Source organism: Alligator mississippiensis, chromosome 1 (assembly GCF_030867095.1).
Source record: "Alligator mississippiensis isolate rAllMis1 chromosome 1, rAllMis1, whole genome shotgun sequence".
NCBI classification, from domain to species: domain Eukaryota; kingdom Metazoa; phylum Chordata; order Crocodylia; family Alligatoridae; genus Alligator; species Alligator mississippiensis.
Genome location: NC_081824.1, coordinates 229,888,135 through 229,913,577, shown reverse-complemented (window position 1 = coordinate 229,913,577; position 25,443 = coordinate 229,888,135). Strand labels below are relative to the sequence as shown.

The following is a 25,443-nucleotide window of genomic DNA, read 5'->3' as shown; positions in this document are numbered from 1 at the left end:
ACTTTGCACCATCAGGAACATCTGTTTGAATTTGGGGAAAAACACATCATGGGAGCAGGGCCAGATTAATGCATAGGCAAAGTAGGCACATGCCCAGGGTCCTGAGCTGCAGGGGGGCTCTAGTCCTTCCCTCCGCTGCAACAGTACCCCCCCTCAGGTGGGTAGCTAGCAGGCCAGGGGCTTCCTCAGTTCAGAGGCAGCACCCAGCTCAATCCGACTCTTCCCTGAGCCTGCCTGCGTGTGTGTGGAGATATATATATATAGTAGGGTCCCATGAGTTTGTTTGCCTAGGGGCCACTAAAGGGTTAATCTGGTCCTACTTGGGAGCTGGGAACTTGCCTCTTTTAATAGGAAATTTGTTTATAAAGAAAGTGACAGCCAACCTGTAGGGAAAATCTTATTCTTGTATAGCAGTGGTTGCTAACATTTTTAAGTAGGAGATCACCTTTGGCATTTAAAAGCAACTCAAGATCTACTGTGCACTGCTGCCACATACCTGCGGGGGGGGGGGGGGGGTAAGTCTGTGAGGAAGGAAGAGGGGAGCAGATCGAGGCAGAGGGAGAAAAAATTATTTGGGGGCGCACCTCCCCAGCAGGTAAGTCCCACCCAGCTGGGGATCCACTCAACTTACCTGTTTCTGCCTCTGTGGCACTGACCCTCAATGCCCATGGGAGCCTTGATCTATCCCCTGTCCCTTCCCTCCTCCACAGACTCACCTACTGTGCTGCGGTACGCACGTGCATGCACACGAGCACTCAGCCCCCTCCCCAGCCTTGGATCGACTCCAAGAGGCTCTGAGATCTACCGGTGGTTGGTGACCATTGTTATATAGCTTTGCTGATGAAACAAAATGCAGTGAAGCAAATTGGATTTGTTTGTTGATCTTGGAATGACCTAAGAAACACATCTTGTCTAAATTACACAACCTATACATTTAAATACATTGTCCACTGTACTAGCTGAAGTCAACAGCACAGTGTGTTTGTGTGAAAAAGAGAGTCAAAATTTGGCAGACCAAAAAAGGTGGGAGAGAGAACAGAAAAACTGCTACAAAGCAGACTAGTGATCCATCTACTTTGGTAGCCTGCCTCCCTCCCTTAGAAACTCTTAATGATGCTGCTTTAGATGAAAGGGCTTGGACAGCTGTGAGAGAATTTCCTTCAAGAAAAGTGTTTTCTAAACCCGGTTATTAGGAAAGCTGCTGAAGACGTAAAACCATGAGCAATGGCTTGTTGCAGATAGATTTCTTATGAAGCCTGGCTTTGTTGGATTTGTCCTTGAACTATTATTAACCCTTCTCTCAAGTAGAGAGAGAAGGTTTAGTGCTTTGGCAATTATGGATGCAATGGGAGTGAAGTACTAAGCATTATGATAAACAACCCTCTGTGCGCACACACCCAGAGTTTTCAGTTCACAAACCAATAAAAACAAGCGCATGTTCTGGGGTGAAAGGTTTCCATGAGGCTGTGAGAATGCAGCCAGCTTAAATATGTAATTCTCAAGCCAATCATTCCTGTATTTAGAGCTGTGGTCCCCAACCTGTTGCTTCCTTTATGACTTTTGGCTACAGAAAACTGCTTTCTGGGCTTATATTTCTTCAAGTTGGCAGGGAAAGCAAAGTCGGTCGCCAGAAGCACATTATTCGCCCAGTATTTTTTCTTTTCTATTCGTGGGCCAGCAAAGATTGGGGACCGCCAGCTTAATGCTATCTGCATTGTCCTCCCTCTCTCTAACCCTTTGGGTGTCGGGATGCCCCCTCTGCCAGCTCCCAGACCTTCCTAGCCTCAGGCATCTGGAGAGATGCTGGCATATCTCCCTCAGATGTCCCAGTCCTTTGCACAACAACTGTGGGCATCTCAGGGAGTTTTCAAAGGGGGCGTGATTTGACCCAACAAACTGGGAAGGGTGGTGGGGAGGAAGGGTTCCTACTGCTCCTTTTGTGCCCGAGCCCCTCTTACTCCTGTGTGTGTGTTGTGTTACAGCACAGGACTCGCTGTGCTGCACGACCCCTCTTACCGCTGCACTTGCCCCCTCAGCTCCGCCAGCCCCAAACCTCCCCCGCCTTTACAAATCCTTGCTCTCCCCCGGGCGCCGCGCCGAGCCCCGCGTGCCCCATCCGGCCCCGCGGCCGGCGGGTGGTGGCTGCAGCCCCGGGCCGGGAGGCGGCGCAGGCGCCCTGCCCCGCGGGGGAGCGGCGGCCGGGCCGGGCTGGGCCGGGCCGGGCCGGGCAGTGCAGTTCGCGGCGGCAGACACAAAGGCCCGGCGGCTCCTCCCTCCCTCCTTTCTCGCCGCCCTGTGCCGCGCCGCGCCGCGCCGCGCCGGGAGGGAGGTAAGGGACAGTCGGGCTGGGGTGGATGGGAAGGATCCCGGGCGATGGGGGCTGCTCCGGCCGCTCCCCCAGGGCCCCCCGAGGCTGCTCCGCGCCGACGGCGCTGCTCCGGATCGGATCTCGGGGCTTGGGGCTGCGGGCGGGAAGGGCAAGGTGAGGGGGCAGGGGAGGGACGGGGGTTGGGGCACACACACACGCACTCTCTCTCTCTCTCGTGCTGTAACACATGTGCATAGCCACACAGTGCTGTGCTATAACGCACACGCATGCACGCGCAGTCTTTTTGGCTGGCTCCTGCAGCCTCTGTGGCTGGTGTCCACGGCCACGTTCCCTGCCCTCCGTTTGCCTGAATGTGGCACTTGCTGGCTGCCCCCGCCACTGGTGGGCTCCGTGGTAGGTTGTGCCCTGGGGGAGGGGGTTGTCTAGCCTGTGGTCTCATGGGCTGTCAGTCCCACGGGGGTGGTGTGCGTCTTTGAAGGCTGCAGCATCAGGATTTTAGGGAGCTGTCCAGGCTGGGTCCACTCCCCCCCACTCTGCAACAGCTCACCAAACCTCCCTGTGTGGGATGGGGCCATGGGCGGGCAGGGAGCTGGCATAGGTGCAGGCAGGCGACAACTTCAGCAGGGCTGCCACCAGTGCCACCTCTGGGCCACCCTTCTACACTGAGGAGGGGTTGGAGCTGCTGCCCAGCTTTGGCAGCAGTAGTCCAGACATGGAGGTGGCAGTGGTGGCTGGGCAGAAGCTGCTGCTGGGTGGTGGGAAAAAGTGGGACCTGGCAGCGACCACGGCCACCTCTCTCCACTGCCAGGACCCTCTCACTGTGGCTGCTAGGAACCCATGCCAAGGCTCTCCTCCCTGCCACTGCAGTCTCTGTGCTGTCCCAGGCCCTCATGCCTGGTGGGGAGAAGCTGTAGGGCAGCCCTCGCATGGGCTCTGGGTGGTTGCAACAAGAAGGTCCCAACAGTGGCGCGGAGGAGGCGGCGGTTGTGCCTGCCACCAGGCCTGCTTTTTCCTGGGGCCCAGAAGCAGCTTCTGCTCAGCTCTGGGCTGTGCGTGCAGCCCTGACCCCGGCCTGCCCTATTCTGGGGTTGGTGTCCTTACAGTGCCTGCTCCAGACCTGTCCACCCCGACCATGATGAGCAGTGGCAGTGGTGGCCGGGCAGACACTGCTGCTGGGCACAGGAAAAAAGTGGGACCTGGCAGTGGGTGCAGTTGCCTCCCCCTTGCTGCTGCTAGACCCTTCTCGCTGCTGCATCCCGCTACCTTGTGACTTCTCTCTGCTGCTGCCACCATTGTCACCTCTGGGCCACCCCAGGCCCCCGTACTGGTGGGGAGGAACTGCAGGGCAGCCCTGTTGCAGCTCTGGGACGCAGCGTTGAGAAGGGCCCAACAGCAGTGAGGGGGAGATGGGTGTGCCTGCCACCAGAATCCACTTTTTTCCTGCACCCAGCAGCAGCTTTTGCCCGGCTGCTCACTGTGGCCGGTGGATCTGGAGCAGGCACTTCAGGGACCGCCGCCTCCTGTATAGAGCAGGCCGGGGCTGTGCACTCAGCCCAGGGTTCAGGCCCCGCCTGCGTGGGTCCTAGCTGGTCTCTATGGGGCTGGTGCTGGTGGTGGCAGCAGCCAGAAGAAGCCACTGCCACCAGGATCACTGGGAAATGGAGTCCAGTTGCGGAGCCACCCCAGCCTTGCCGCATGCCTGGGGACGGTGGGACATGCCATGGGCCAGAAGGTGTCTGGTCCAGGTGGGACCAGAGGACCCGCTGTGGGCCAGATGAAGTCCCTCCATGGTCCAGATATGGCCCACAGGCCATATTTTACACACCCCTGGGTTAGCCCCTTTCATTAAAGGGAGTGGGGATTCCTTGCTTTCTAAGGAAGTGGTACCACAGGCATCACTCCTGTATAATCTCTCTTAAATTAGTCCTCCGTACCTTGTTCCTTTTCTATGATATTTATACCTCCATGCTATCTGGCCTGGGTTAGGTGTGACTTCTGCAGAGTAACTGCACCCACACTGGGGTCCTTTTGCTTTATCTTTCCAACCTATGCTGGCCCCTTTTGTGTTTCACCCATCTCTTTTCATTGTCTGTTGGGACCTGTTTGAGGCAGAAGATTGTCTTCTTTGTTACCTGTTAGGACAGTGCCTGGAATGGTGGGGACCTGATGCTTTAGTACAGTCACCATAACACAGCTAACATATAACAACAATAATAATAGTGATGATAATAGTAACAACAACAACAGTAATAACCGCAGATGAATGAATGTTACACATTTTTGTCAGCACAGCTTTGTTTGTCAGGAATGTGGTGAGGAATGAACTCTGACAGACATAGCTGTGCTAGCCAAGGACCCCAGTGTGGGTGCAGTTACTCTGGCAAATCTGCACTTCTGCTGTTACAATTTATCTTGCTGGATGGGGAGAAGGTGACAGGGAAGGTACAGGGGGCTAGAACAAGTTATGTTGGCACAAGCTCTGTTTTGTCTGTTTAAGCTGTATCTGTACTAGGAGAGTTTTGTTACACCTATATACTTATACCTGCCAAGCACTCCAAATGTAGACCTGGCATAAGAAAAAGCCAGCAGCTTCTGGAGCTTAGGAGCTGCTTGAAAGGGGTGGATCGTATATTTTATTCTTTAAAAAGTAGCTTTTAATGGGAGTCATTTGAATGTTCTGTGATTATACGGGCACTAAGACCTCTATGAGCTATAGATGTTTGTTCATCGCACAACTAAACAAAAAATGGGCCATATTTCTGAAGATATTGAGACGTTGATGTAGAGTTCATTGCTTTGAATTGGTCAGTATCAAACACTGTACAATGTGTTTAATGTATTTGATATTGCTAACAATGCTTTATCTTGTATATTAGTTACCAGGATTACCATATAACTGGGAAGAAATTAAAATTGGCATCTTGTGTAAAGTAGAGGAACAGCTGTATAAAACAACTTCCTTAAATCCAGCTTTCCAGGAATCTATTCTTTAACTGGGTTGGGGTGCTGTGGGTGCTAAGGCATATATAGTTGGTAGTCCAGAGGTTGCATGTTCAAAGCCAGAGCCAAAGTGTTCACAGTGTGGTTGTGTCAGATCACAAGGATTCTGCTAAGTGCTTTGTCACAAGGACATGAGAAGGAATGAAAGTTTTCTCAAATATTCTATGTTGATAGCTTGCAATGCTTTCCTTTGATTTCTGGAATCTGTTGGACAACTTATTAACATGTAATAAAGATTAATTACTATGTTGTGGAATCAGTTTCAGCTTTTCATTGGTGTCCTGGAAAACTTCAGATAAAATTAAATTTTTCCATGAAAATGTTAGTTTTGCTAGAAAAAACACTTTTTGTTTGAAATGATATTTTCCAGAAAAAAATTGCAGTCAGCTCTTGTGTGATAACTGTGGAAGAAATTAGCTGATTTCTTCAGCTAAATATCCACCTTTTTCCTTTGGCTCAGGGGTGTCAGACATACTGTCTGGTCCACAGGGCAGATCCAGTCCATGGAGCCATGTGATCCAGATCCAGGTGGCCATGGCCGTGTGCACTGCAGCATGCATAGGCTGGACTTAGTGTCATGGGCTGTGCCAGAGCTCGTATGCAGGGAAGGTCAGGCAGGTCATCACATGCAGTTTATACCCCATGCCAGCCTCCTGTGCTGAGTGCAGTGTACATGGCCAGTCTATCCCCAGGCTCTATGTGCAGTTCACACCGGCTTTCTGACTTGCTGTACAGATGGCATGCAGGGCTTGCACAAGGCATGTGCTGCCTATGACATGCAAGCTGGGCCTGATGATGCAGGTGGCACAGTGGAGTTTGGGATTTGGGATGCATGCAGTGCCCCAGCCCAAACCCCTGTGGAGCATGAGCCCCAGGCCACCCCATGTGCTGTGTGCACAGTGTGCCGCAGGGCCAGCACGTGCTTTCTTAACTGGACCTGACACTGTGGGTGCTTCACAGAAGGTAGTCCTCATCCAGTCCACAGCCTGGTCTGGCACCCTCATATGGCATACAGGGCTGGATGAATTTGGCACCCCTGTTTTAGGGTGCTTCTGTATCTCCTGTGTGGTACCCTGTGCACTACAACTTTCTTTAACTACCCATCAGGCCAGGTCACAGCCATGGTCTTTCAGGATGGGAGAGCTGAGCTGCATCACTTCTGGTGTTTGCATTCAGCTGACTGGTTCTTCCTTCTCTGGGGTTTAAAAATGATTTTTTGCAGCATTCTTCATGCCTGCTGACCCAGACAGTAAGACTGGAAATGGGACTCCAGTGTGGGTGGAAAATATCACCAACAGGTCTATGGGTCAAAACCCACTTGTGGCGTGGAGCCAGGAAACTAGCAGTGAAATAACTGTGCAAAATAAGGGAAAGTCGTATTGGCAGAGTAGAATAAATGCCAAAATCTAAGCAAAGAACACCAGAAATTCTATATCGAGTCCATCTTTTAATCTGGGTATTGATGAACTGGTTAGAAAACTCCTACTGGAATAAGACCCCTTAGACACTGTACAAATAAGTAGGGGGGACTTAGTCCTTGTCCTCTTGAGTCTGTAATGTAAGATAAGACCCTAAGTTATTATTTAAATTGGTTGGCTTTGGGTTTTTTTAACTTTTTAACTGCTTTGACCCCTAATCTAGTAAACAACATGGTGACTGAATACTTTGCAAAGGAGTATGTAGCTTATCACAAAACACCACTGTCACTGTAGCAACTCAAGGAAAACTGTGGAATGTTATCTCTGTGATATAACATAGCTATGACATAGTTGTGATGCATACTGTATTTCATTTCCCTCCTACTATAAGGAATCAATAGTTCACTATCCAAAATGATTTTGAACTTGGTCCTCTTTTAATTGCACATTATAAAGCAGTTATCAGAATTACCAGTAATTTACACCATTATTAAAGCCTTTGCAGTAGCAAGGTAAAGGCCGTTTCCAAAGTATGTTAGTCAGTTGGAGCCTTTTTATTGATTTCGAGCAGCCATGGACTAGGATATAAATGGGCATTCGGACTGAATTACGGTCTCACCTCCTGGTGTCATTCTTGACTTGGGGAACCTGGCCACTGCGCTCATCTATGCCAGGTTTTTCGGTAAGCAAAAGCCTTGTGTCAAATCTCAACATTTGACCTTTATTTTCATTTATTTTATTTAATTTTTATTTATTTGACCTTTTATTTAAAGACCAACAATGTTTCTAACCTTTTCATAAGAGATGCATAAAATATTTTCAGTGGTTGACAAAAAGTAGGCACTTGAAAGTAATTTATTATTAATTGGTAGTGCATATTTGGTTGGGGGGAAGGAAATATAAGTAAGCATTTGGCACAGTGCAGGAAATTATCTTCTGTTAATGAAATACATATTGATGCAAAGTAAACTTATATGAGATAGGAGGAATTTGATGAATATGCGGTGTTTGATAAGGAGTTTCATAGATGCATAGATTCACCGCGTCAGCCACCAACTGTCCTGATTTGTCCTGCAGGGGCCCTATGTTGCTCTGAGCTTTCCTTTTGCCTGCTATATACCTGAAGAAGGACTTGATTGTCCTTGATTGTTGAAGCCAGCCTGAGCTCAAGCCCCGCCTTGTCCTGTCTAACTGATTCCCTGCAATAGCGCACCAGGGAGATATATTCCTCCTTGGTGGCTGCTCCCTGCTTCAATTGCCTATACATCTCTTTCTTTGCCCCCAGACTCTCCTGGAGTTCCCTGTTCAGCCAAGGGGGTTTTTTTGCCCCTTTACCTCCCTTCCTACGTAATGGGATAGACTCCTTTTGAGCCCCAAGGATCACTCCCTTGAGATACCTGCAGCCCTCCTGGACCCCCATATGCTGTATGTTCTTGAGTTGCATCCCCTCACTAACTAGCCTTTTAAGCTTGCTAAAGTTGGCCCTTCTGAAGTCCAACACCTTAGCCCCACTAGTTACTTTACCCACCCTTCGTTGGATAGTGAACTCGACCAAGTGATGGTCACTATCTCCCAGGCTACCACGAACTCGTGTGTTCCCCATGAGATCATCCCCTGTTGCTAAGACCAGGTCAAGCAAGGCGCTACCCCTGGTGGGACTAGACATCACCTGGGTTAGGTGGAGGTCCTGCACACAGTGTAAGAACCTCCATGAGTGGCTTGTTTTGGCGGTCTGCTCCTCCCAGCAGATATCTGGATAGTTTAGATCTCCCATGACTACCACCTCCCTTTCCTGTGTGGTGTCTGCTAGCTGCCCAGAGAATACATCGTCTAGCTCTTGATCCTGATGAGGAGGCTTGTAGTAGATAGAGTTACTATCCAATAGATATCTCTGAGGTTAGCATACTCAAAATTAGTGCACCTGCATGCTTGCAGGTGGCAGGTGATGAGAAGCTTAGCAAGAAATAACTATATTGCATATTGAAATAGTGCACTTATATGTGACTGAGTGCGTGCTAAACAAGATTGCTTTTACATCCTGTTCTTACCCTGAGTCTCAGCATTTATGAAAGTTTGACTTGTGAATGCTTACTGGCATTTCTGTTTATCAGAGCTTGCTATAGACCTAGAGAGCTGAATCATAGTGTGAATTAATTCTGCCCCTCCTACACAGAAGCCTGAGTAATCAGGTTTCATGCAGGACACTGGGAGGGGCACTGATTTCTCTTCTTGATTCTGCAAGCAGTCTGTCTTTGAGCACTAGTCTAACCTGTATGTTTAGAACAGTGGCTGCTTGCTCCATGCTCCTTGCCACTGTATCTGAAATGTTTCAGATGGTGTGACCATTTTTCAGGTTGGCCCCCAAACCTCCCATTGCAACCTGTTTTGGGTTGGCATAGATAAAGATCCCTTTAAGATGAACAGAAGATACAAATAATCTTCCCTCCTCCTTCTCCCCTACATAGCTTTTGCGGCATTACCACAATAGTGAAATGGGGTGGAGTGCCTAGCCCACATTACGGGTGAGTCTTGCTGTATAGATTTCCCTATGTTAGTTTATTCTTAAAAAGCTATTTTTGCTCCAAATGTGGAGCAAATGTGGCAGCATCAGTATAACACCAGGCACCAAAGGTTGTAATGTGTCCAACCGTTGTGTCCTCTAAGCCCATTCACAGCAGTTCTAGACAAAACAGTGGTTAAAATACAGCCTGCCTGTCTACTCTAAATCTCCTGCCATTTGTCTGTCTTTTGAACTAAATCAATGAGAATATAGTAGTAGGAAGGATTAGTGGGGAAAAACCCTAGTATAGACAAGGTGCTGGTCACTACCATTTAATCAGTGATATATCAACCAGGGTGTGGTGAGATCATTTTAAGGGTGCTGCAGGGGTACTGCAGAATTTTAGCATGGTTAGGTAGGCCACTACCTACCTATGATTTATTTGCCAAATAAACCCAGAGATTTAAAAATAGACCACAACAGACCAGAATGTTTTTGACACTGAGTTTTTTGCAACAGAAAGAATGTACCTGTGTTTTTCTGTAGTCGAAAAACAAGTGAAAGCTAAGAGCTGGCATCTTCTGAGGGGTGTCTTGAGTCTAATGAGGGGTGCTTTGAATTTAAGAAGATTAAGAACTACTTCATTAAATGCTGTAGTTCCATAAAGACATGAATCAGGAATGGAAACAAAAGCCAAAAAGAATGCAGAATATCCCAAGATAGTTTTCAGAGCTCATGATATTCAGGCTACCAATCACAGAAAAGAGGACCTTGATTAGATCAAGAGCCTAGGGGGTTGATTCAGCTGTTGCTTATATCAGTTTTACACTTACTGCTCCTAAAATCAGCATCAGTTGAAACTGAATCATATTCAAGTAGTTGATCTTATCTCCAACTTGCTCCTTCCTCATTGTACTTTGTTTTGCCTATAAACAAAAAGCATATACATTATTCAGTGTTCTTACACTGAGCACATGCTGTACTTTTAAATACAATTGAACAAAGAGAGTCGCAAAGAGAGTCTCTGAAACTGTATACTCATTTAACAGGTGATACATTTCAAAAGGGTTTATGTAAAAAAAAAAAAGGTGGCAATTAATTCAGTCTTCTATTTTATTTTTATAAGACTTTTGTGATATTGCCAGTTATCAAATCATCCTAGGAAAAAGCCAGGGAGATTTTTGTATACTGGTTGTTTAAAAATTGCCTAATCAAATACCAGCATATGGGACACATTTCTGATAGGCTGGTCTGCTGGACTTTTATGTTTGCTTTGATCTTTGTAGCAGCGTGCAGTTTTTCGGAAGGGGGGGCGGTTAATGGTGCAATGTTGTAACATGATCCAGGTGTCCTCATGCTGTTTGAAACTGAGTCCTTGTAACCTTTTGCTTTCCATGAGGAATGCTAAAACAAAGCCTGTGGGTTTGGATTTTATCAGCCAGAGAAATTTGTTCAGTGTAAATTTTTCAAAACAAGCTGGTTCCGTACAGGAGAAATGTTCTCTTGTGTTTACTTTGAGATTGGTAGAGAGAAGTATACATCCATCAAATTTCAACGATGAAGACTTCTCCATCTTACTGTATTTGCTCAATTCTAAGATGAGGAGTTTTTCCCCATTTAATGTGTGTCGGGGGGGGGGGAAGCCCCTCATAGAATCCTGTACAAGGGCAGTGGGGAGGAGGTAGGAGCAGGGGAGGCAGGCAGGCAGCTCCTGTGGCTCAACCTGGGCCATAGCTGCAGCCTGGGGCATAGCTGCAGCCTCTCCCCTCCCATTTCCCCACTTCCATGCAGGCTCTGTTCCTCTGCCTGCTCTTCCCTCCCTCCTTACCTTTGTTCTGCATTGGCAGGCTCCATGCACGCTGCAGCCTGAGGCCCTGAGCATGGCTATAGCCTGACCTTGCAGCAACGGCATGCAGCTCACATGGTTGTTACAGGGGCTGGGCTGGAGTCATGCTCAGTACCCTGGGCTAGAACAGGGCAGAGCCTGTCAGTCTGCATGGGAATAGTAATGGGCAAGGGGGAAACAGAGAGGCTGTGGGGGGGAAGGGGAAAAAGGGGAGCAGAGGCTAGGAGGGAAGGAAAGGAAGGGGAGTGGGAGGAGGAGGGGGCCAAGGTTGCCAGGGGAGGAAGGCAGGGCACAGAGGTAGCAGGGGGACAGTGACAAACAGGGGTCAAGCTGCTTGAACTCCCCACCTACTCTACTTCCTGCTCCCCTGCAGTGGTGGTGGTGGGAGGGATGAATTAAAGACGGTTCTCCAATAATTAGATTCTATACATGAAAATGTATTAAAAAATTATAATTTTTCCTTATGTAGAATCTAATTATTGGGGGGGTCATCTTAAATCTGAGTAAGAACTCTAATCCTATTTACAGTCAATATTCTCAGAAACTGGGTCAGCAGTGCACCTAAACCCTCTGATAGATGGAGCCTTTACTGAGATTGTCCTTTAGACCAAGTGTGCCAAAATTACCTTCTATTCTGGGACACATGGGAGCCATGGGGCTCTGTGGGTTGAATCCAGCCTGGGTCATGTCAGCAGCAGCTATGGCTATGACTTGGGGCAGGCAGTGGCAGCTTGAATATGGGGCATGTGACACAGCTTTGGCTTGCACTGTGTGCCCGATGCCAGAGCTGAAGCTGCTGCCGCTGTCTCATGTCCTGAGAGCTGTGGCAGCAGCTCTAGCTCTTGCATGGGGCATGGGGAATGCAATAGCCCCAGAGTGAAGCAGTGATGGGGCCAGTGGCCAAGGAGCTGGGACTGCAGCAGTGGCAACAGGCAAAGCAACCAGGAGGCAACTGGGGCTGTATTGGCCCTTGTTTACCCTTGTGTCACTGATTGGCACTTCCACTTGGGCCCCAGGTCCCTAGATTTTGCAGCAGGCCATGCAGCCATGCCCCCCGCCAACTTCTGGTGCCTTGTTGGTAGCCCAGTGGTCCAGATTGAGCAGTTCCATAGCCTGCATCCAGCCTGCAGTCCATATGTTTGATACCCCTGATGTAGACTGTAGTAGAACTAGAGGCCTCAACTGTGTTGGGACCTAATTGTTTGAGGTGCTGTACAAACACAATATATACATCTTTCACTGTCCTATGGCTTCCTAAAAACAAAGCACAACAGGTAGAGGTGATCTCTGGATAAGAGAGAGGACAAGGTAGCAATAATGGAAGAGGACTTAATCTACTTCCTTAATCCTTATAGTTGTTTGTCCTTCGTCAGCAAAGACAACTGCATCCAGCAGGGGGAGGGGGAAGGGAAGAAGAGAAATAGAAAAAAATAGAAAAGGAGAAAAAAAAGGAAAAAGGAGAAAGGGAGATAAAGGAAAGAGAAAGAAGTGGGGTGGAGGCTAGGTCATGTGGGTATAGGTGATTTATAAGCCTGATTTGTGTGTTGAACAGTCTGCTGCAGCAGGGGCAGGAAAGCGATGAGGACTGGGTACGAGGGCTTTTAGTTTTCCTGGCCATGTGTTTCTTCATTGCTTTTGCCATACATTGCTGTCTGAAGGCCAGTACTCCGTTCTGGACTGATGACCTTCAGCATGGACGGTTGTGAGCAATTTGCTCCCGTGACTCCAGGTCGATGCCGAAACTCTTTAGGGACACCTTCAGAGTGTCCTTGTACTGCTTCTTTGGTGCACCGCGAGAGCGTACTTCATTTGACAGTTCGCCATAAAAGATATTCTTTGGCAGGTGAGTGTTAGGCATTCTTGAATGTTGCCCAGCCCATCTTAGCTGTGCCAGTTTCAGTAAAGTGTGAATATTGGGGAGAACTTGATCTTTCAAGCACCTATGTGTCTGGAATCTTGTCCTGCCACTTGATCTTTAGTATTTTATAACACAGGAAGTATTTGAAATTCCCTGGAAAAGTAGATTTTAGGAGGTTGTGTACTTGTATTCAGTTTCCAAAATGCGAATGGCCAGTTTTGACATTGGGAAGTTATCTCTTCCAGTGTTGTGAAGGTCTGGCCTGAACTACTTACATGGCTTTGTAAGTTGTTTAAATGCTATGGGCAGATCCTTAGCTGTAAATCAGTACAGCTCCACAGATAGTAATGGAGCTGTGTACGTTGACAGCCTCTGAGGACATTAACAATCCCTACCCAACCTCCATTGCATCCATTTAGAGACTGAGCCTGTTCAATTTTTAGAGCCATTCCTCAAAACAAAGATCTTGTCGCTCCCCTCTGCACCATCCCCAGAATGTGAATGTCTGTCTTTTGGCTCAGTGCCCAGGACCAAGCACAGTGCTCTTCATGTGGGCTCATGAGTGCCTTGAAAGGAAGAATTATCATTCCAGACTTGTAAGTGATTCTCCTCTTTCTGCAGTGTAAATGATTCCCTTTATTTTTTTCTGAACACAGAAGCCCTGTTTTTAAATCATTAACTCTAAGGCTCTTTTGCTCTGTATTAGAATCAAAACACGTTTCGACTTGAAAATAACGTATAGCCTTAATGGTTTTTCCAACGTGCATGATTAGCATTCTAGTTGCTGACTTTCCCTTACTTTGGTTAACTCCCAGAAAGACCCTTAAAGTTGTCTTTCTGCTAAATTCTTGCCTAGTTTGTTCTATTAATAGGTTACTGTTGGTACATATGCCATAGAAGATATTTAAGTATTCAGTTAAGGAAAGTTATCAAAATACCACAGCCACATATTATCTAGCCTTAAAATAGCAGACTTCAACTGCACACTTACGAGGATTAATATACATAGAAAACCACAGAATGTTGTGTAGACACCTTGTGGCTGCTCTAATTTCCACTGGGAGATGAATCGGCCTTCAGCTGTCTCAGAACCACAGAGCCTCAAGGATGTCATGATGCAGAGTACAGTGGGGCAGTTGAGTAGATGCAGTCTTGATCCAGACAGTCAGCACAGCTGAGCCGGTAAGAGGGGTGTGGGTTGTACTATGTACTGTGTAATTCACTCGCTCTCATTGTCCATCTGCATAAAGTAGAAGTTAAATGGACAGGCCCATGTGGAATAAAAGACAGTTTTGGCCGAGTGCCAGTTCAGTGTCTTGCCTGCTTCTGGGCCACTTCAATTATATGCTGTCCTTCTGCTCAGGATTCACAGCAACTCCATAGTGGTGCCCTGTATTAGTTTTCACTCTCTTGTAATTAAGGGCCTGACATGTGTAGTTCTATCAACATTAATGTAACTAATAACATGTCACTGGTGACCAATTTAAGCAATGGATGTTACAGTTTGGGCATAATTTATCTGTGGAACAATAACACCTAATTTACCACAATGAACACCACCACTGCCGTTGTCTTCTGGCTGTAGCCTTAGCATGTTTCTGAAGCTTAGCTTATTTGGACAATAATTTCATGGTAAAATGTTCAGATATTGGCTACCATGGATGCAGACATCGTAAATTGTTATAATAGACTATTTTAGCAATGGTTGGGGATTAAAAATAAGAACTGTTTTGCAGTGTTCAAAGCAGTTGATGCAAGATGGAAAAACACTATAATTTGAAAGTTTTAAATAGCTACTAAGAAAGAAGCCAACATTCTTAGAATATGTTCACTTAAGGGCCACACCTGCTTGGCTGGGCTGCCTGGGGAACTCCGGGGTCTCTATATTACTTAATATTTGTCTGCCCGAGTGCCAGATCATGAGTGCTACTTTTATACATGGTTTATATTAGGGTCTTGAGAAAAAAAGTTATAAATTGCAGTTGGTTTTGGAATTTGATCTAAAGCTTACTATTTAAAGTGAGTTTCAGTTTTGGAAAGTGTATCTTAGAAATGTTAATTTTTGGTTCTGTGATTTTGATGAATATTTATATACTCTTTTATATTAGAAGTTTCAATTGGGTTGACTGTTGTAGAGATTAAGCAGTTTACTACAGCTGTGGGCAAGTGTTGTTTAGCATGCTCAGTAGGAACTGGGAGTTCTTGAAGACTTTGTAAGTTGGTTATAAAAGCTGAAATGTCAGACATGGGTTTTAGCATGAAAGAGGTCTGTAAATTCATGAAGGGTATGCATACAGTGAATAGGGAACTGTTAATTTAGAAAATCCTGAAATACAAGACCTAAGGGGCATGCACTGAAATTATCAGAAGGCTGGTTTAAACCAGAGCAAGTACTTTTATTTTTTTGCACAGTGCATAGTTAACTTTTGGAACTTAGAAAATTGTAGAAGTTTCAAAAGAAGATTAGACTGATTCATGGAGGACATGGAGAGTGATTGGCTCTATGGATGCAGTAAGAGCAGTGGCTATGATATACCTTGACTTTAGCAAGGCTTTTGATATAATCTCACAGCATTCTTGCAAGCAAACTAAGGAAGTACAGGTTGGATGAATGGACTGTAAGATGAATAGAAAACTGGCTGGATTGTTGGGCTTCAAGGGTATTAATCTATGGCTCAGTGTCTAGTTGGAAGCCAGTATCAAGTGGAAGCCTCAGGGGTCAGTCTTGGGGCTGGTTTTATTCAATATCTTCATCAATGACCTGGAAGATGGGATGGAGTGCACCCTCACCTGGTTTGTGGATGACATCAAACTGGATGGAGTAGTAGATACGTTGGAAGGTAGGGCTAGGATTCCAAGAGACTTGGACAAATTGGAGGATTGAACCAAAAGAAATTTCATGAAGTTCACTAAGGACAAGTACAAAGTCCTCCACTTAAGACAGAAGAATCCCATGCACCGCTACAGCCTGGAGACTGATAGCTGACTGCAGCATGATTGCTGCTTGGGCCTGACAGAAGCCCTAGCAAAGGGGCTGAATCAGCCCAGGCCCTTACTATAAGAGTAAGAGTCAGTGCTCTCTAACATCTAAATACTTATGCAGGGATTAAAGAGTTGCCATTCTGTAGGGTCTGTTGAGACTATTCATGCATATAAGGATCAGGTAATAGAGTCTTTCTTACCAATGGCTTACTTTCTAGACAGCTTGATATTTTTTAAGTAGAGAGTCCCTTTAAGAAAATAATTAATGCCTGGTTATAAAAATAGAGGACAAACATTGAAAAAGCAGGACACTCTACATTCAAGTTAAAGAATGTTCAAACATCTGCCAATCTATACTTAAATGTTCTTCAGATGGTCTTGACTATGACTTTTTATCATTGCTCATACTTCTATCCAGTACATTTTTCTCTGTGAATTACAGGTATTGGAATTCTTGGGTTAGATGGTAATACTAAGAATGAAGATGCAGCATTTTTCGAACAGTAAACATTCCTTAAGCTAATTCAAGTTTTTTCCCATAATTGTTCCATCAAATTTTGCAGTTTGAATTTCTGGATCACATGGATGCAAGTGGATAACGCATCGAGTTGGGCAGGAATTGGTATCAAATATACTTTGCCATTTAGTTCAGTACTGTGTTTCTTTTATTGAGGCTTTTTCCAGGACATACAAACTGCCAAGATAAATATTGTTTTATTAGATTTCAGATCCATTGTAATGTCCAAAAGAAAAGCGTTATTGCATCCATTTATATTTCAGAAACTGTTCCACACATTAGCTATCATTTATAGTATATTTCCCATATGGTTTACAGTGGTTCTGGAAGCCAACGAAGTGTCTTGGCTGTACTTCACATGTCTTGTTCATGGCTAAAGATGGCATAATAATATATGCACACTCTTTTTTCTAGACAGAATGGGCATGTCCTAATTTACCATCTTCCTTTCATTGACAGTCTTAAAGTTGCCATGTGTTGCAGTGCTGATTTGAGGATGGCAATGGTTAGCATAATGGAGAAATAAAAAAAAGAAAAGAAAAAAACCAGCAAGCCCAAATGTTGAGATTTTTCTTAAATTAAAGTCTTTTATTTTGTTTCAGCTTGCTTTTGAGGTCAGACAAGGTACACAGATATTCTGCCAATTTCATGGATTTTCCATGTGTGTTTTTTATAACATATTTTGTATTGCTGATCCCTGCCTGGAAGTTATTGTATTGGTGGTTTAAGGAATGATAACACAGTGGCAGTTTGCTTTTTCTCAAATGGTTATAGGCTATAGCTATTAAAACCACAGATTTATTATAAGCGGTTGATACACTTTGCAGAGTTTTATGAGTGGGAGTAGAGATGTTTACTCTCTCAAACCATGGAAAAGTTTGGAGTTTTTGAATATGCCATTAACATGCTTAATTGCAGGCTGCCGTGCAGAAGGCTTATATGTACACAGTATTTATTTGCCTTCAAGAGATTTCACAACACCTTCATACATCATCTTTTCCTTCCCAAAGAGTAGTAGACCTTTGGACAGTTGTTGTAACTCCACCTACCAGAAAGCAATGCTTTGATTGGCAGACTTTGTTTTCTTTTTGTTTTTGTTAACCTCTTTGCTTTCTGGTATAATACTGTATGTTGAAATGTTTCATTTCCAAGGTGGGGAAAGAGGCAGACTTACAGTGCATTATAAGTAAGTGATTGTTTCTCCTCTGGGTACTACCAAAGCTGATCTGTGGTGATCTGTGCTTTTGAATTGTACTGAAGGAAAACCAAAATGTTCCCCCTTGTCCCCACATAGGGCAGGGTGTGCAGGGATCATGGTTCAGCCTGGGCTCTGGCCCCAAGCTGTCACTGCTTGGTGACCCAGCCTCATGATCCCGGTTTTGCCCACCCATCCTACTCCTACACATTGCTCCCCGCTCGCTCAAAACCCCATAGGGATTTTTCATGAGTTGTTGCGCAAGAGGGATGGGGGTCCTGATTGGCCTGTGACAGCACATCAGAACTCCCTATTTGGCCCTTGGGCCCAAATAATTGCCCACCCCTGCTGTATACAGTATTCAAAGTACAGTGTCTATATAAATGCAAAAGTCCCATTGTGTTTGGTAACTTTGGCAGCCATAAGTTATTGAATTCTATATAATCTCTTGTTCCTACTCAGTTGGGAAAGTCAGAGCTGAATAATCATAAGTTTGAGCATGATAGCTTAATTCTACTTTTGGCAGTACCGGAGCTGATTACACAGCAGATGTCCTCTTTAAAATGTGTCAGATACTGTTATTTAATACCTAACTAATCTACTAACTGGCACAAGTACATTTAGAAACGCTGCATTTTACTAAATTGGGGGGTTAATTTGATGATAACAGATTGAAATGTTTAATACCATGGAACAATACGCAACTGACAAATAAGTCCTTTTGATAGTGTACTTTTAATAGTCTTGCACTCAATTTGATTTCTCTCCTTGGCTGTAACCCAGCCAGTGTGTGAACTCAGATACTTTTTTTTTTATTCCAAATAGCTGCTACACAGGCTATTAATCAAATCCAAATAGTAGGTTTACTGACTTTAACTACTTTGGACAATATTTGGCCCACATTTTCAGTAATAGGTGCCTAACATTAGGCTTCCAAACCCATATTTAGGCACCTGTCTGGTTTTCAAAAGTGTTGAACACTCAGCAGCTGTCACTGGCATCAGTAGAACCATTTGAACATGTAGCATGCTGGTTACTTAGCAGCAGCCTTTAAAAGGGCCTGACTGACAACATGCTGCTTTTAGGGAGGTGAAAAATTTTAAAGGCATAAAGAGCCATCAGGCACTGCCTCTTAATAAGCAACTCTTAACAAAAGTATGGGCCTAACTGCTTTTTCTGTCTTCTGAAAATTTCTCCCTTTGACTGTGATCTCTAATTTCTCATGTAGACATCTAACCAAAATTTTGGGCAGAGGACCAGAAGTGCTGAGCCACTGAAGCTCCTGTTGGTTTCAGTGGAAATTGTAGGTTTTTAGGAGCTTTGAAAAGCAGGCCAATTTTAGATGAATACTTAAAGGGGGGATTAGGTGCCTCATTTTAGGCACCCACATTGAGGAAAAATAATCCCCTTTATCTCTGCTTGTGCATCCGATGAACTAAAATCTCACTAAGATATTCAGATTGTGAAAATGTTTGTGGAGTCACTTATTCAAGAACAGTCTGAATAGTACACTTGATTGAAGGAAAAAAAATATTGAAAATAGGATTATTTATTCTCCCCCCAAAAGTGTGTGAGAGAGAAATAATTCTCTTTCAAGAGCTAATTGTCGAGTTCATCAAGGTGAAACATGATCCAGAAGCATTAGTCTGAGATTTAGAAAAATTGAGTTCAGTTCTCTGCTCAGCTACATACTCCCTCTGATCATGAGACTGATCAAATTACTTGTTTTAGGCTCATAGTTTTAATGGCAAGAAGGTATCTGAGTACAGTAAAAGAGTGTAGTTGTACATTACAGTTAGCTTGTGCTAACTCTATTGAAATGCTGGGAAGTGTTAAAATTAAAACATGCTATGAGCATTGACACACTGGATGCATCTACATGTGCTATTAACACAATACAGGCTTACTGCGCAGTAAAATAGTGTGCAGTAAGCTTTCCCCGGGAGCGCATCTACACGTGCACCCTGTTTGGAACAAATCTACTCCCGACAGGAGCAGCCTGGTATAGGGCTGCTCCTGCCCTGCTCTGTCCACCTGCAGCAGCCAGGAGGAGCTCCAGGCTCCCCTGGGGTGCTAGCCTTGGGGTTGGCAGGAGGTATGGGGGCTGGACCCAATGCGCATGGGACCAGGAGAGCACTGCCGTCTGCAGTGGCAACTGCTTCCTGGCCCCGTGCATATTAGGAGGGATCCTGATATGCACAGGTCTGGGAGATGGCTGCTGCTGCAGCTGGCAGAGCTCTTCTAGCCCTGTGCACATTGGGAATCATAGCTGCCAGTGAGCCCCATACATAGTGGGGCTTCTCTGCCTAGCAGGGGCCTGGCCGGGAGCTGTCCCACTTCTGGGGCAGCTGCCAGGGAGTCTCCAGCTGGGCAGGGATTCCCTACCCAGCCAGAGGCTTGCCTACAGCTGTAAAACGCATCCAATGAGAGCTAATACCTTCTCTTAACGTGCACAGCTCTGACCTGCCACTAGAGGGTTGGCAAGCAGGGATATGGGTAGGGTCTGTCTAGTCTGCTCCATATCTGCCCACCTTTTCTGCTCTCCAGTGGCAGAACAGGCTCTTCTGCTTCAGGATCAGGCTGTGCCAGGACCACCTGCCCAGATCTGGCCCATGCTGACCCTCATATGCTGGGGTTGGGACCACTGGGCCTGCCCACTTAGATCTGGCCTGCACTGTACCCCACGACCTTAGATCAAGCCTGTTCCACCCACATCAGGCCCTGCAGCTGACCGGCAGCTCCTTTTCCACCCACTGCTTTCCCCCATGCTCCCATGCCCCTTCCCCCCGCTTTTTCTCCCTTCTGTTCTCTCCCTACTTTCCTCCTCTATTCACACCACTTACTGGCAGCTGCCCAGCTGTCAGCCCAGGGCAGTAGAGCTCAAGATGATAGCTACTATATGTGGGAAGGGCCGGGAGTGGTACCTCCTAGGATACTGGAAGACTCTAAGGCTGCTTGTAGACATGGAAAAAAATGGCGATTTACATTAAACTTGGCATGCTCCTGCACTGAGCCCAGCACATGCTCAGAAGAGACATTGTGTTAGTTGGACTGGGCTTTCCCAATGTCTATAGATTGGGCGCTTTAGTGGGGCTTTCTGCCATTTTTATATAATAGCTGATTGAATCAGCTATTAGATAAAAGTGCCAAAAAGCCCCACTGAAGTACCTAATTTATACAGATGTTGCAGAGCCAGGTCAAACTAATGCGCTACTGCTTCCAGTAAAGCATGTTTTTTTTTTCTTGTCTTATTTTGTTTTTTCCACATCTCTCATCACCCTAAATTGCTGGTATTAGTCTTATGGAGCACACTGATGTTACTGCAGTATGAGTTAGAAATAGTCTTCTTCTGAAGAGGATTATCCCTTAGACACTTGAAGAGTACTTAGCTCATCTTTTCCTGCATTAATATGCTGATATTCCCATTTTAAGAGCATGTAACCCATTTGAAAGGTAACATGTATGTACAAGCAAAGATCTGGGAGTTAGTTATTCTGTGCTTTGGTTTCCAGTATTTAAATTGAGGATAATAGCACTTTATTACCTTACCAAGGTGCTGCAGAGGAACATAAATTAAAATTTGGGAAGTGGCTCAGGTACAATGGCAGTGGGGGGACCATATAACTACTTAAAATAGACCTACATATTCTACCTGATACTCTTAATGATAATTAGTATCCCACATCAGCCTGTTTGTTGCTCAGAGGTGGTATCAACAGTTACTCCCAGGACTGTTTTAGGCAGGGTGCTTGGTTGGTTGGTTGGTCGTACAGTGTAGTATGGACACAGTGTAGTATGGGGTGTGACTGAGTGGTGGAGGGGCAGATTGGAAAGAGTAGTAAGGCAGAAGAGTAAATCATCTGTGTCATTTGTCATTTGGTGGCACTGAAAAGATACCTGAGGTGAAGGTTTGTTTTTATTTCCAATCTTAGGATGGACTGTACCTTCTGATTGTGCTTTCAAGATGTTTAAGTTTAGATGAGCAGCATGTCTATGTTGCAGGTAACAATTAATGAAATTTTTTGGACCTAGTTTGTATTGACTTGACTTGATGGACAATAGGATTTTTCTTGACTTATTGCTTTTGTACAGCTGTACAACTGGCATCCAGAATATGAGCACAGAATTTCTGAGGCTCTGTGTGAAATTCAGGTCACTAGAATGCTCCTGACAATGAAGCACCTGTCAGGTGTGTTCCAGCAACACATCTGTTCTGCTGAGAGACACTCAGTTCTGTAACGGATGAGTCTGAGAGCAGTGGTTGAGGTAATATTTACGTGTTTGCTGACAAACTTTACTAGCTGACAATTCAGAGATGTACCTTGAAATGTTATTTGATCTTGGTATTACAAACCTATTTCCTTGTATTTCTTGGACTTCAAAAGCTGCTTTATAAAAAAAAAAAAAAAAAGTTATAAAATTAACGCTCCTTGTTATAATTTGTAGAATAAGACCACCTGCATGATGTGTTTTATGCCCAGTGTACCACAAATTAGCTTTTTGTAAAGTGCCTCATTGTATGTACTTTATTTTGTTTTGCATTAATCTCTGCCATCTTGTATCATTGCTCTCATTGGAAGTTTTTATGTGCATGTTAGATATTTAATTGGGATGGCTTAGTATTTCCTGAGTTGGACCAGATGATCTCTTGTGGTCTGGTCCCTTCCAGCCCCATTTTTTATGATTCTATGACTCTGCCTGTTACTTTGTCAATATTTATTTCTTTACTTAGTTCTGATGATTGGAATTCAGTTATGGCTATATTTTCAGACCCCATTTGCAAAGCCTTAAGCATTAATTTCACACATAGTAAGTAGCCCTTTTGACTTTAATGAAACTGTTTACTATTTGTAAAATTAGGCACATCCTCATGTCTTTGCAGCATCAGGTCAGGGCAGGGTGGATAAGAATCAAGTATTTTAAAAAAATCATTTTTATTATTTAAATCATATTTTTTATTTTTTAAGATGCTTTAAAAAAATAAACCTATATAAAGATAGTTTTAATTTAAGATATGTTAAAGCTCAAAGATATCATAGAATAGAGATTTTAACTTCTAAGTATATACTATTTGACACAATATATTCATGTAACTTTTTTAGAAAAGTTTTATAAATAGGTCACAACAAGCCATGGACTATATAGGGGCCCAATCTTATGGGGTTCCCAGAAGCTCCTCTATAAATTAGTGACAATTAAAGAAAACCACTCTACCCAATAAAACTCTGCTCAGTCTAGAAGATCCCATTAAGCATCTCTGTGATGCTTAGTTTCAGTTTTCAAACTGGGTTTGTGTCTCCAGAGAAAACAGCCTTGTTAATGGCCATACATAGAGATGAGAGAGAACAGACCTGATTACCCACCCAGCAGCCCTGTTGTCTCCCTGTAAGTTTGTGTACACAGAGTCAAGCCTTTACCGTTCTGTAAAAGTGCAAAGTTGCAAAAAGTTAAATGAATAAACGATATCAAACAAGAATGTACTACTTGTAGAAAACTGATTTAAATCTAGGCTTCCTGAGCAATGATTTAATTTGTGATTTAAATCATGATTTAAATTAATTTAAATCAAATCCACCCTGGGTCAGGGCCTTAGACTACACAGTCTTCAAGGTAGAGACTGTGCTTTCCTGTGTGAACACAGGGATGGTTTCTCAGTTCCCCAGCACAAAGAGACACTTATGGTGGTATTACACATAATTTTTCAAGTTCTTTTTCTTACTAAGCAAGTAAATAGTCTTAGGAAGGCTAGAGTAAAGCAGGAAGTGTGGACAACGTTATACTCAGAATCAGGAGTAGGTGCAAGTGATTATAGGCACATGCTGTAGGTGGAAACCTGTAACAATAACATCCAAACCAGTAAAACTCATCTGTAGTAAGAGAGGCACTGATAATTTATAGAATAAATTTAATTTCCTGAGAGCAAAGGTAACTGTCAGGTAAAGTTCATAAAATAATTATTAATTTCAAGATCTTTCCAATACCAGCATGTTCTACTCATTATCTACCTACCAGTATGACTCCATAGTTAAACTGCATGATCATTGGCATCATAAGCCTATTTCCCCCCACAACTTCTAAAATATAAGAGTGGGAAGAGAAACAAAAGTTCCCTTTTGCTCGAGTTTCTGTGGTTTGTACTGAAGATTTCATTTGTACAAAAAGGTGTAATTGTACAAGGACTAAGTACAGACAGTTAGAAAACCCAAGGTAGAATTGATTCAGTCTACACAAGATTTTCTAAGCTGCATAAATTGAACTGATACTGAATTGAACTGTTGTTCAGTCTTCCCTTGGCCAAGACAAGCAAATGCCTGCACTGGCCCTTGTCAGAAAGGGTGCTCACAAATGCTTCCCAGCTCTCCCAGGCTGGGAACACAAGGGCCCTGCCCCCTCACCCCCCCATCAGTCCTCAACCTGTCAGGCACGGTGGGGGAGATGGAGGGAATAAACTTGTAGAGGTGGGGGCAGGTCCATTCCCCCCATGCCCACTTGTACATCCCCCCACAACCCATGACTGAGAGGTGGGGGGCTGGCGAAGGGTCAGGGCCCTGGCATGCCCAACTGGCATAGCCGGGCTGTGATGGAAGGGGGAGGGAAAGCCTATGTCTGGAGGTTTCACCCTCCCAATTGCTTGTCAGACCCTGGGTTGGGGGGCTGGGGCTGGAATGGGGGTTAGTTCTCCCCCTCACCTGCCCCTGTGCTACCCACAGGCCTGGCTGGGAAGCAGAGACTTTGCTGCCTCAGCTCTGTGATGCCTGGGGGCTGTCCAGCTCAGCTGGAGCTGCAAAGCATGCTGGTATCCTGAAGGACTATGACTGATTTGCTATGGGATCTGGGACAGAAGTTGGATAGACTGGTTTATCTTAAATCAGTTCATTCTGATACTACATCCATCCAGATTTATCTTAAACTGGTTTTGGCCACTTAAAAATGGTTTACAAGCACTGAACTTCTGTTGTGTTACAGATTTGAATTGGTTTCTGATCACTTATACCAATTTATGCATGTATGACGTGTGCCTCCGGAGGCTGGGGGAGCATGACGACTGCCTGCAGTTGGCGGCAGCAGTTTTGGCAGTGGGGGCATGGCGGTGGCAAGGAGGGAGTTCCCGCAGGCAGCCGTGGCGGTGTTTGCAGTGGGGAGGAAAGGAGGGTGGCTAGTGTCGACTGGTGGTTGGTGACCACCCACAGATGCTGCCAGTGGTGTCAGCGGGGGGTGGCGGCAAGCGGCGACTGCCCACAGGCACCGCTGGCAACATCAGCAGTGCTTTTTTCAGGGGGTCCACCTCCAATCTCAGGGTGTGCACGTGCACCCACGTGCACTCCCTATGCATTGTCAATTGGGGGGCCTGCGGGTACGTGGGGGACCTGCAGGTACACAGTAACCTGGGTGATAGTGACCACCGCTTGGTAGAGTTCACTATGCAGTGTAGGGTGAGAAAAATATTCAGTGATGCTAAAGTTTTAGACTTCAGAGGGGACACCTTTAGTAAACTTAGAAACCTAGTTAGTGAGGTGGTGGATCTCAAGAGCATCGAGCTAATGGGGGTCCAAGAGGGTTGGAAGTTTCTCAAGGTAGTGATCCTTGGGGCAGAAAAGGAGTCTATCCCCTTATGCAGGAAAAAGGGTAAGGGGATTATAAAAAGCCTCCTTGGCTGAACAGGGAGCTTCAAGAAAGACTGGGGGCAAAGAAAGAGATTTATAGGCAGTGGAAGCAGGGAGCAACCACCAAGGAGGCATACACCACCCTGGCACGCTATTGCAGGGAGTCAGGCAAACCAAGGCAGGACTGGAGCTTA

General features: G+C 45.2%; 1 protein-coding gene across 2 annotated transcripts in view; it reads left to right on the top strand.

Moving 5' to 3' along the window:
* Positions 1-2,137: 2,137 nt before the first annotated feature.
* Positions 2,138-25,443, top strand: part of RIN2 (Ras and Rab interactor 2) — a 159,066-nt gene continuing 135,760 nt past the window's right edge. For both annotated transcript variants that reach the window (XM_059720253.1, XM_059720254.1), the window contains exon 1: positions 2,138-2,329. The gene's annotated coding sequence lies outside the window, so the exon portion shown is untranslated. The remainder of the gene's footprint in view (positions 2,330-25,443) is intronic.